The 12,268-nt window shown below is 24.5% G+C and overlaps 1 protein-coding gene and 1 long non-coding RNA gene across 5 annotated transcripts in view; one reads left to right on the plus strand and one right to left on the minus strand.

Annotated features, from left to right (window-relative positions):
- Positions 1–12,268, plus strand: part of LOC147812596 (pre-mRNA 3' end processing protein WDR33-like) — a 612,260-nt gene that overhangs the window by 538,841 nt on the left and 61,151 nt on the right. The window lies entirely within an intron of this gene.
- The window catches only part of LOC147812608 (uncharacterized), a 30,679-nt gene that overhangs the window by 9,259 nt on the left and 9,152 nt on the right, over positions 1–12,268 (minus strand). The window contains exons 3-4 of one of the 4 annotated variants that reach the window (XR_015433308.1): positions 9,843–9,944; positions 1,461–1,523 (exon numbers count right to left, since the gene is read on the minus strand). This is a non-coding gene — a long non-coding RNA (uncharacterized LOC147812608). Of the gene's footprint in view, positions 1–1,460; positions 1,524–9,842; positions 10,654–12,268 lie in introns of those variants that run through there. The other 3 variants (XR_015433307.1, XR_015433305.1, XR_015433306.1) reach the window with 3 other exon arrangements.

The following is a 12,268-nucleotide window of genomic DNA, read 5'->3' on the forward strand; positions in this document are numbered from 1 at the left end:
CTTTAAAATCATGTATAAATACGAAAATCGTTGTGTGATATTATAGCCGCAGGAGCAAATCACGACATAGGCTTTTAAAAACGAGTAAATACAAATCGTGATATTAGATTTTTAAATCTCGTAAATAAGAATCGCAATGTACAATATTCAAATCGCGTGAATAACAATCCCAGCGCGCAACTTTTGAATTACGTAAATACGAAAAGTTATGTTTGATATTAAAATCGCGTGAATAAGAATCGAAATGATAGCAGATTCCGGGACTTCTAAAATGTTTGTTTGACGCAGGGACGTCTGAATTACGAAAATACGAGCTATCTGGCAGGCGGGCAGAAGTGAGGAAAATCTTATCTTCGGCGCGTAAAAGCGGAGAAAATAGCTAAAATAAGTAAAAATGCGAAAGGTTGGCTGCTATATAGTTTGAATTTTCTGTTTATCTTTGAAAATCAGAAATAAATATAATTATTTTATTTCTATGGCTGAATTCTCTGAAAAAGCGGAATATTTATTTATTTTTAAAAAGTTTAACTTTTGGATAATCAGAGTTTTTGATAAAAAGGCTGAAATTTGAGAGACGAAGGTGAAAAAAGCGGAAATCAGCTAAAAAACGGAAAAATCTCACCCCTGTGTAGAGAATAATACTTTGAAAATTAAGAATATAATTAAATAGTTAGTAAAATAGTTAGCTGCAAAAACACGCACGGGCAGGTAATTAAGAGATTATGTTTCATAATTTTTTTTAAAGAAATTGTTTAAAATTAGTGAATCAGAGTACTTATCGCTAGTACTTGGACATCCGATTATAAAAACGGAAGTCATTTAGGGAGATATCTTTTTTTTCGTACTTAAACACTGCGTATGAATCATAAATATAATATATTCCTTGATAAAAATTTGCATAGCAAGAGTTACTTTTAGTTTATGAATATACTAATGATATACCACACTAATACTTTCTTTATATTCAATTAATATTTTCGAAAAATATAATTTATAGTCTTTCGTTGATTAATACTGTTCTTAAATCTCCGTCTAGAGAATTTTTATTACCTAAGAGTCCCATAGCCAGAAAAAAAATATACAATTCGAAAACAGGGAAGGGAAGGCCGAAAGGATCAATTTATTTTTATTTCAGAAAAGCAATGTTTATTTTTTATTATATTTTGTACTAACTTGTACAAAATAATTTTTTCAAATAGCATGCGTACAAAAAACATGCTTATTTTAATCTAATTTCTTTTATACATAATATTAATAGTTTGATTTTGTTTTTAAAGTGTTAAGTGGAAACGGAAATAATTTGAAAAGTATTTTTTCTTAATATTTCGTTTGAAAATTATTAAACTGGATAATAAAATTTGTTTCTAATAAAGTGATTAGAATTTCATAAATAACCTAGGAAATATTAAAACATTTTATTCAATTTAAAGATGGTTAAAGCTTGAAAATAAAATTCTTACCAGAAAAGTGGTGTAGTACACAAATTCTTCTCTTTCATAGAGCTATAGAGGCTGCAGTTAATCCTGTAAAATACAAAAAAAAAAAAAAAAAAAAAAAAAAAAAAAAAAAAAAAGAATATTCAAAATTTCAAATATCACATTAAAATAAAAATTAATCAGGGCACTGTTAAAAACAACTTATTGAATATGTCACATGTGGCTAACTGTAAAACTACTACTTTTGTAGCAACTACATAGTAACTACTTTTGTAGCAACCACATATAGCTAAGCTACAACAGCGCCACCATATACAAGGCAGTAGATGCTCAGACATCGAACTGAATGGACACTTATTTCTCCTTTTCTTAATTAATTAAATTTATGTTTGTTTGGCCGCGTGCTATATATGTACTAATAAAAATATTTGGCACTAAGCTTTTTCCCTTATTTTAAACCCCCCGAGATCTAGCTAGGGCCACACTTTTAAGTTTACTAAAGCTAAGCGTAAAGTAATTAAAAGTATTTAAAGAAAAAAGTACACAAAATACTCTAGCTCAAAATATCATTTACAATTCAAAATTAAATTAAATTTTTTGAATTAAACAATAGCATACAAATCTAAAATCTACAAGCAAAATAATTTAATTTTGCAATCAAACAAGATTAACTGAAAATTTTAACAATATATTCAGACTACAACTAAAGTAATTCTTCAGTAAAACATTACAAGGGTAGTAACATTTTGACAGAACTAATAATTGGTGACAAATATTAATTGTAGTAATATTCAATTAAACATCATAAAAATGTATATATATTTTTTTTTCATCTACAAACATAAGTTTAGAAAACTTTCAACCTATAAAGTAAGAGGAAACCAAATTCCGAAAGTTAAGCAATTCAATTCTACCTTTAAATGACGTTAAATAAAACTGTGTACAATTCGGAATACCAATGTAATTCTAAAGTAAAAATAATTTAAAAATCAGATTAAAATTTATTTTGAAAAAATATAAATAACAAATTTTGAAACTTAAACAAAAATACGATAACAATAGATGGAAATAATAATAGTTCTATTAATGTAAACTACTTACAGTGATTTGGGAAAAAGGGATATCACCCTAAGTAACTTTTGTTTCAATGAATGCTTTAAATAAGCCAAATAATTAGTATATCTATTTCTAAAATATGTCATTAGACACCAAAGTGTGTTTTCTCTAAGTAAAAATATGACAGATTTGGATTTTTAATTTTCAAAACACGAAGTAAAGGGTAGTCTAAATTTGACACTGAAAAATAGTGGAAAGGATAAATTGTAAACACATAAAGCACAAATTATTTATTATATTATTTAATTGGCAAAATAAAATGAGATTTAGTAAATTAAAGAAAAAAACGTAGAAAAAATAATTATTAATAAGTAATAATTATTTTAAAAACGAGTGAAAAATATGTCAAAAAAATTTAAATATATAATCTTGTAAATCAAGAAATAAAATTTTATAGAAACTAAACAGTTTATAAAGATAAATTAATATTAATGGAAACTTATATTAATGGAGACTAATATTAATGTACACTAATATTAATGGAAACTAATATTAAATGTTTTAACAAGTAAGCTAAATTTAATACATAAATTTATTAAATAAAAAAAAAGAGTTGCTAATACGTAGAATACAGAAACTTAAATATATTATTTAAATTCAATTAAATCGAACTCTGAAAATTACACAAGTAAACATACTAAAAAACTAAAATGTAAATAAAGTAATACTATAAAGTAATAATATAAACTTATGTGAAGTGCACTAATACTTAGATTAAATTTATATATAAGTAATGTAAGAAAAAACTTTTACATGCAAAAAAAACATTAACATATTATTCATAAATCAAAAAAATGCTGTAAATGCATAACATACAAAAATGAAGGTATACGAGTATTACCATTCATTAAACAATATAGATCAAATTCTACAATTTACAATATATATATATATATATATATATATATATATATATATATATATATATATATATATATATATATATATATATATATATATATATATATATATATATATATATATATATATATATATATATATATATATATATATATATATATATATATATATATATAAACAAAATAAAATTAATTAAGCAGTAAAAAGGAAAAAAGTATTAATATAAATTTATGCTTAAACTTTATAAAAAAAATGCAATTTACAAATAAAAACATTGATTGATAATAACTTATACTAAAATAAAAGTAATTAATTATAAAAAAACGAAGTTAACAAATTAAAGTCTAATATAAAAATATATATTATCAGGGTGGCCACTCAAATCAGGTTTCAAATTTCCCTGATTTTTCAAGGTTTTCCAGTAAAAATCTTAGCATTTCCAGGTCAGCGTGTTTTTCTTTTACCTCATAAAGTAAAGGTGGATGTACAAGAAAAGAGCATATATTATGAAGTATTTTATTTATAATGTTATTTTTAATGAATCATCTTGAAAAGATGTGGAGAAAATATAGTTAGCTAGTAGAATACTTTGCTTCTAATGAATAAAAAAATATTTTAAAGTGTTGAGTAGTTTAAGTACAAGCTGTACCAAATAGCAAATACAGAGTAACCCAAAAAAAACCATGGATAAGTATTGTTTAATATATTTTCCTTAATCAAAAGCAAATAATTCCAGCTAATTATGCACTAATAAATTTTTATATTTATTTACATTTCAACATAGAACCATTTTATACTATATTTTATCCAAACAGTGTTCTTAATAAAATTCATTGATATAATTTTCTTTAAACCAATACCTAAAGTCAAATGTTTAAATAATGTTGTTTGTTTTGAATTAGCATTATTATTGTAGGAGATATTCAGTATTCAAAAAGGCAAAACTGTCAAATTTCTTGTTGCATATTCCATAGAAAAAAAACTAGATAAAATTCTTTAAATTTCATTATTTTTTTTCTTATTAGAAATTAGAATATCTAAAGAATTTGCTAACGACATGGTTTCTTAGCTTAGATTAGTTAATTGTTTTTACAACAGGGCAATTCCAGAGTGCTGGACGTAAAAAATTAACATAAAATTTTCAGAACTATCTAATAAAACATAGGTTTATAATAATCAAATTTTTATATTAAATATTTAGTACATCATAACCTATCGAAAAACAATTTGTTTCATAGAAATTAATGGCAATAAGTTCAAATTAAATGGATTAAATTGTTGGTGTTAGATGTAAATTGCACAAAAGCAAAAAATTATTACTCATTTACAAATTGTCTAAACTCTGTGAATTTGTTTGTAATTTAAATGTAAACTTGACTGAACTTTGAAGCTGACATTTGAATAAAAAGTTCTATGCAGTTCTTAACTAAAATATGATATATAATTAATTTGAACTTCTTTACTTCCATGTCAGATGCAATTTTTTAAGTTGGACATAAATATAAGTTAATGGTAACCATTATAATGTCTGAAAGTTACTTTAATTTCAATCTTAATACTATAAACAATATTTTTCACTTGAATAGCTTCTTTAAATTTAAATTGTCTTCTATTTATAATGACTGAAAATTACTTTAATCTTAATACTATAAACATTATTTTACAATTTATTAGCTTCATTGAATTTAAATTGTCTTCTATTTATTGTTGGAATGTGTTTCATAACATCTTGTGAAAAAAGTTTGTCAAAAAATCACTCCTTTTAATTTTAACTGTGCAACATATATTAACAACAATGTAAATAAAACTCATATCTAAGCAATATTACCTTAAATTTAGTAATTTTAAAAATCCTAGAATAAAAAAAAACAGTTGCTGAATATTTTTCTTTTTTTAAAAAAATATCAGAAAAAGATGCAAAAAGTTTTATTATTTTTATGCACAATAAAAAAAACTATTGAAAAAATTGTCACTGTATATTAAAAAGGAAAAAGAAAAACAATTTTTACAACAATGACGATTTTTAAACATAATTATCTTGACTACATAATTATAAAAGTCTATCTTGAGAATTTTTTTTGTATATCGTAATTTGAAATGATTCTATACATTTGTTCAAGATAACATGTATTTTAACAATTCATTTCAATTACTATTGTTTCCATTTTTTTGAATTTTTTTTAAAAAAAGTTACACTTTGATTGAGATTCACTAATCAAGGTAAAAAATTTCAAATGATGTAATCATTTAACAGCCTATAACTTATTGATAACTGATATTTATAAGTTAAAGTCATTATTTCTAAACCTTTAATTTGTTACCTTGAAAATGATACCTTCTTTACTTAATATTAAGTTTAAAATTTTGGTCAACTGGTTGCGCAACTTAAAACCTGTACCTGTACAGTGCAGAAGAACGAAAAAAAGTTTAATTTTTCTTCTTTCTAATAAACAAATATAAATAAATTAATTCCATATTCTAAGTTTTTACATCATTAAACATGTTTTCCATACATTCCTTGGTTTTTCAGAGTAAAAGAAGAAACAGTTTTGGAAATATTATCTCTGGAATATAAGCAACATTTACAAACTTTCAACATTGTGATTAACACACAATTCTAATTTTGAATCAAAAATAAAATATTTAACAATAAAACAGTCAAATTTAATGTAAATATCTAGTTGGTTCATAAAAGAAATAAAATATGTTATAAAAAGTTAAAATGAAATCCAGAAAATTAGCATCAATGAAACAATTTTAGTGTTAGTGATTCAAGAAAATGAGTGACTAGTTGGCTTTGCTGAGGAAAAATAATTAATTGGATAAGAGAACAAAAGCTTTCAGAAAAAGAATACAAGAAAAAATCTATTATTAAGTTATAAAAAATTATTTTTTGGAGAATTTTATACAGTAAAAAATACTAAAACATTTCTAATAATTTTGTTAAAAACAAAAAATACCCTCAAAGCAATGGAACAAACTTGAACAATAAATGAAATAAGCCCACAGACTAGAAGATAAAATAAATAAATAAATAAATAATTTTAAAAACAGAAGCAAATATCCTAACTAAAGAGCTAAATATCTTCCACCTCCTCCACAATTTTTGTCTTTCCTAAACTGCATAGTCCCATAACCTCCAAAGAGGTCAAAGGTTTCTCCATTCATTTAGCAACCATGGGTGAGTTTAATATGGCATTCTAGTTCAGCAAGGTAATAATGGAGAGAATTTTAATGCAAGCAAAGTATTGCCAAGTTGATGATATTTCAACTGTTTCACGACAAATTTCTGTCTAAATAAAGTGGATATAACGGATGGTAAAATAATTTAAATTAAGAAAAAAATCCCAGCTTTTCCTTAAAATTCCCTGATTTTTTCAAGTTTTCGTCCAAATTTCCCACCCTGACTTTTCCAGGTTTTTTTCCAGTGAAAAAAAATTCCCTGATAATTCCAAGTGGGTGGCGACCCTGATAAAAACTATTTGGGGAAACAGGAGTTAGTTACACATTCTCTAGCTTCTAATTTTTTTTATTTCATTAAAAAATTATGAATAAATTTTGAATATTTTTTTTCCTACAAGACAATCTCTGCACACCATTCATGATTTAAAAAAAAATAATAAAAAAATAATGTAATTTTTTTTACGAAAAAGCCTTTAAGTGTGGGTGAATGTACTCCAACGGTGGGGTACTTTTAGCAATTTTAGGTATATACATAGTTGCCAACTTAGATAGAAAAAAATCCAGTAGATTTTACAAAATATAACTGTTTAAACAACATGCATTGTGACTCAGAGACAATTTTTTTTTAAAAAAAATACAATTTAAAAAACGCAAACATACAGATAAGGTTTTAGATATTTTCTGTTTTTTCATATGAATAGTAAATAGTTTTTTGTGGTGTTTCTTTTAGGAAAGTTCAAATTGAAAAAAAGGGTTATTTTTTTTATTAAGAGCATTTTATATTTAGATATTCGATTAGATAAGAAAAATTAAAAATTCTTTTACCAAAAAAAGAATTATAATAGCCAATACTGCAAGTTACATATCTAAATTTAACTGGTGTTTTGTGAAACTTAATTGTAGAAATAAATAAGGGTAATCCTATATTCTTGGAAAAAGTAAAAATTCTATTATCAATTTCTTTTTTAGAATTATTAATTTTGAGAAAAGTATTATTGTTTTCACATTCTTTACACATTAACTAATTAAAAAAAATTTCTGCAAATCAAGCAATAATTATTAAAGGCTTTATCAACACAAATAATAACCCTGGTTTTTCATACTATTGTTCAAAAAATTCAATTTGAAATTATACAATACATAAAATTTCCTCTCACTAAATCCTTCTACAGGCCAATTAAATTTTTTTGAGCATTTTCGCAATAAAACGATCTAAACTCTTACTGATTGAAGCAAGAATAAAATTTAAGTGATAATTTTTTTTGTTTGTCTAAACTTAGTCCCAAGTCCCATGAGAAATCTTAAATCTATACTATTAATAAAGTTAAGGTCACCCGTGACAATGTGCATAGAATAATTATTAACAACTCAAATAAATATCTTTTAAATTATTTAAACTTTTATAATAGAAATTATAATTACAAATTCTTTTCTATAAAGTTTTACAATATCTAGAACAAACAGAAACTCTGATCTTCTCTTTAATTGGGAAATATTCAGAAAGTTTATTAACAGTCATAGAAGGTAGTAAACCCCTTTCAAAATCTTTACCAAGAAAATAAATAACACCAAATTCTTTTTTAATTTTTGAAACATTTAATAAATCAAAATTGTTGATAGCAAGCATAAATTTAATAAGATCTAAAGCAATATATTTAAATTCAGGGGTAGAAAATTTAATTGTTCTTTAATCATTCTTTTTAACACTGAACTTTTAATACTAAAATTAAACTCCTAATCTTTTGAATGTTAAATTCATTGACATCCATTAAAAACAAAATTTTGAAAAGTACCAAATTAAATTTATTTTTAATTTTGCCTTTACGTTTACCCCATTTCATACTGATCATTTTATATTGTGATTCTATTAGACTTTAATCATCTGTCATAATGAAAATAGTAACAATTTCCTTAGGGTATTCATCTCAAATGAGTCAGGACTTAAATGAGTAGTAAAAACTTGAATTCTAATTAACTAACTTATTAACTTTGATGTGATCCTGTAGCAGAATTTTCCGAACTATCAAAAACAAAACTCTCTTGCACTAATATCTTTTTGCAAGATATTTTAATAATAACAAACGTATATGTTAGTAAAATAAAATAACAAAAGCACTGGGTTTACAAAAATCTGTCTCTCTATATTTTTAAATTGAACATTTTTATTCTAATATTATGAGTGATATTCTCGCATTTTGTTGGGGGGGGGGGATAAAGAAACAGCTTAAAAGATAATTTGATTCTAGAAATGATGTTTTTTCTTTCATTTTTTGAAAGAACACCATAATTTTTAAGAAACATGATAAAAACATTTTCTATTTTTTATAAAATGTGACTGTGAGAGGGGATTTTGTTACAAATTCAGATATTCGGAACAGCATAAAATGGGGGGGGAGGTAAATTCCATTTCAAAAATTAGATTTTACAGCTACTTAAATCCATGACTTTTCATGATTTTTTTTAAAAAAAAATAGTTAAAATCATGACATTTCACAAATTTGGTTCAGTACCGAAACTCATGACTTTCCAGGTGGGCAGATACCCTGTATATCGTTAAACTAAATTAATATCTAAAGATGATTTTAAAATAAAGAAATCTAATGAAACCCTGAAAATTATGTCGTATGTGTGTAAAAGCCATAAAAAATGTAAAAAATTGCTTCTAACTTTAATGCTTTTACTATATGAACCAATATGACTATAACAACCAATATCAAAAATCTTTAAAAAAAATCCTAATACTTAGCAGCTATGCAACACAAAAGGACAGCAAAAGTTAAAAAATAATAAAAATTTAGAGCAAAATATTGCACAATATGCAATTCAAAAAGTAGGGAATTTCAAGTTTTTTTTTTTTTTTAAATTCAGTAAAAGATAATAAAACTTGAATGCCTAAATATTAATTTACATATATTGCTGCTGGTTAACATTTCCCATTTGTAATAGACATCAAACATACTTGAATATAAATTTATTATAATACAATTAAATTTAAAAGTTTGAATAAAATTAAGAATTTTATTCATTTTTAGATAATTGCTACTCATTTTTAATAAGTTACAATGAATAGATGTAAAAATATTTCAAGGGAAAAGCTAAATATTAGAATTAATTTGAAAATAGAAAATATTCATTTATGTATGTATGTACAATATAGTATTTCCCAGATCATAAAAATTTAAAATAGACAGAAGAAACTTTCATTGAAATCAAGAGAAACTGATATAAATATATTTAAAAACTCACAACATTCTCCAGGCTTTCGATCAACAATGGCAACATGTCTAGTTTCTTTAATAAGACGTTCTCTGGTATCTTCAGCATGGTCCACAATGTCATCAATTATTTCTAAAACATCATAATGTTTTATATTAAAACAAAATAATTTAAATTATTAAATTCTTTTCAAATTTTTGAAAAGTTAACTAAAATATTTTTCAAATTATACCCAAATTTAATTTCATGCAAAAAAAGATACACACGACTTAGTTTGTCTTTTGTAATCAAGAAAAACTGATACAATAACAGGGTGGCCACTCAAATCAGATTTCAAATTTCCCTGATTTTTCCAGGTTTTCCAGATAAAAATCTTAAAATTTCCAGGTTTTTGTTTCTTTTTTCTTATAAAATATAGGATGTGTACAAGAAAAGTGTCTATATTATAAAATATTTTATTCAAAAAGCTATTTTTTTAACATATCATCTTGAAAAAAATAATTTATTTTGACAATTTGGCAAGATTTTTTATTTATTTTTTAATGTTTTGGTACAAAATTTTGAATCAAAAATCATATATTGACAAACATAAGAATAAAATTAAATATTAATATATAGTTGGCTCCTAAAAAAACCTTTTTTTAAAGTTAGAATATGTTATAAAATGTTAAAACGAAATAGAAAAAATTAGCATTAATGCAACAATTGTAATGATTTGTCAACAAACATTGCTGTTAGCGATTGTAAAAAAATGTGTGATTGGTTGGTTTGCTGAGAAAAAATAATTCACAGATTTCTTTGAATGGGAGTAGAAAAGCCTTCTGAAAAAAAGTGCGACATAAAATCTTTTATTGTTAAATTATAACCAACTAATTTTTGGAGAATTTTATAAAGTTGAAAATACAAAAACATTTTGTCAAAATAGAAAAAAAAATTACCGCCAAAGCATCGGAACAAACTTGAGCCAAAAATGGATTCAGACCATGAAAGAATTTAAAAACAGAAGCTAATGTCCTAATCCCTTTTTCCACCTGAATCTTTCCTAAATTGCACAGTCCCATAGCCGTCAAAGATATCTACATTCGTTTAGCAACCATGGGAGAATTTTATGTGGCATTCTAGTTTAAAAGAGCTGTAATGGAGCAAATTTTGATGCAAGCAAAGTATCGCTAAGTTGATGATATTTCAACTGTTTGGAGATACATTTCTGTTTAAAAAAATGGGTATAATGGATGAAATAATTTAAATTAAGAAAATTAGCAAATAATTTAAATTAGTGAAATTAAAAAAATTACCAAAGAAAAAAATTCCAGCTTTTCTTTAAAATTCCCTGATTTTTTCCAGGCTTTAATCCAAATTTCCCTGATATTTCCAGGTTTTTTCCAGTATAAAAAAATTCCCTGATAATTCCAGGTTTTCCAGGTGGGTGGCCACCCTGATTATTTATACAGCTACAGATAAAATCTGTAGACAGAATAATGTACGAAAAAATCAAAAATCAATATATGTTACAAAAGCAAAACACAGATTAAAGTGAAACTTTTGCATAAAAGAAATCAAGAAAAAACTTGAAAAAGCATTAAACACAAAAAGAATTGTGTAAATAACTCAAAAAAGTGTATTAAAATAACTCGACAACAAATTACTTAACAGATATTACAGTTTTGAAATAATATTAAAATACAAAAAGATATTATCTTAGGGCATGAAATATAAAAACAAAAATAATAAAATATGGATTAAGTAATAGAAAATCAGAATTTCGTAAATCACATCAAAAAATTTACTTGGAAGTTAAAATTAAATGAACACAAAAACTAATATTAATGTTTTATACTTAACATGTACTAATACTAAACTGAAACTTATAGAAAAATTAATGTAATAAAACTTTTAAAATCATTTTAAAAAAATTACTAAACAAAAAAAGTAAATTAAGAAAAAAGTAGCACTATCGTAACCTAAAACTATTTTAAAAATTATGGTAAGAAAAAACTTAAAATATAAAAAGGTGAAATAGTTTTAATGCGGCAAAAGAAAGTGATATTCTGTAAATTAAAAAGAAGTTTACCAGAAAGAAGCATCAAAAGAGTATTCTAAATACAAAAAAAAAAGAGCTTTTACACACATTATCTAGAAAAATCATAGAAAAGAAGAAAAAAAAGCAAAACATAGAAAAATGTTAGAAAAAAGTAAGCATTATTACCTCGACAGCAAGTAAGCTTCCAGTTTCCGGAAGGCGGACAGGTCCTAGATTAAGAAATTCATTGCAACTACACTCTGCAGATGAATTTCTAAATCGTTACTACGGCCCCGGCAATACAAGCACATAGATCAAGTAATTCTTTAACCGCTAGCGATACAGAATTACTCAATCATATTCCGGACTTCATGGAAGACATACCCCATCATCAACCAGTTCATCACTCGAACTGGTTGGGGCATAATAACTAGAA

Source organism: Parasteatoda tepidariorum, chromosome 4, assembly GCF_982258835.1.
Source record: "Parasteatoda tepidariorum strain Cologne lab strain chromosome 4, Ptep-v5.0, whole genome shotgun sequence".
Lineage (NCBI taxonomy): Eukaryota > Metazoa > Arthropoda > Arachnida > Araneae > Theridiidae > Parasteatoda > Parasteatoda tepidariorum.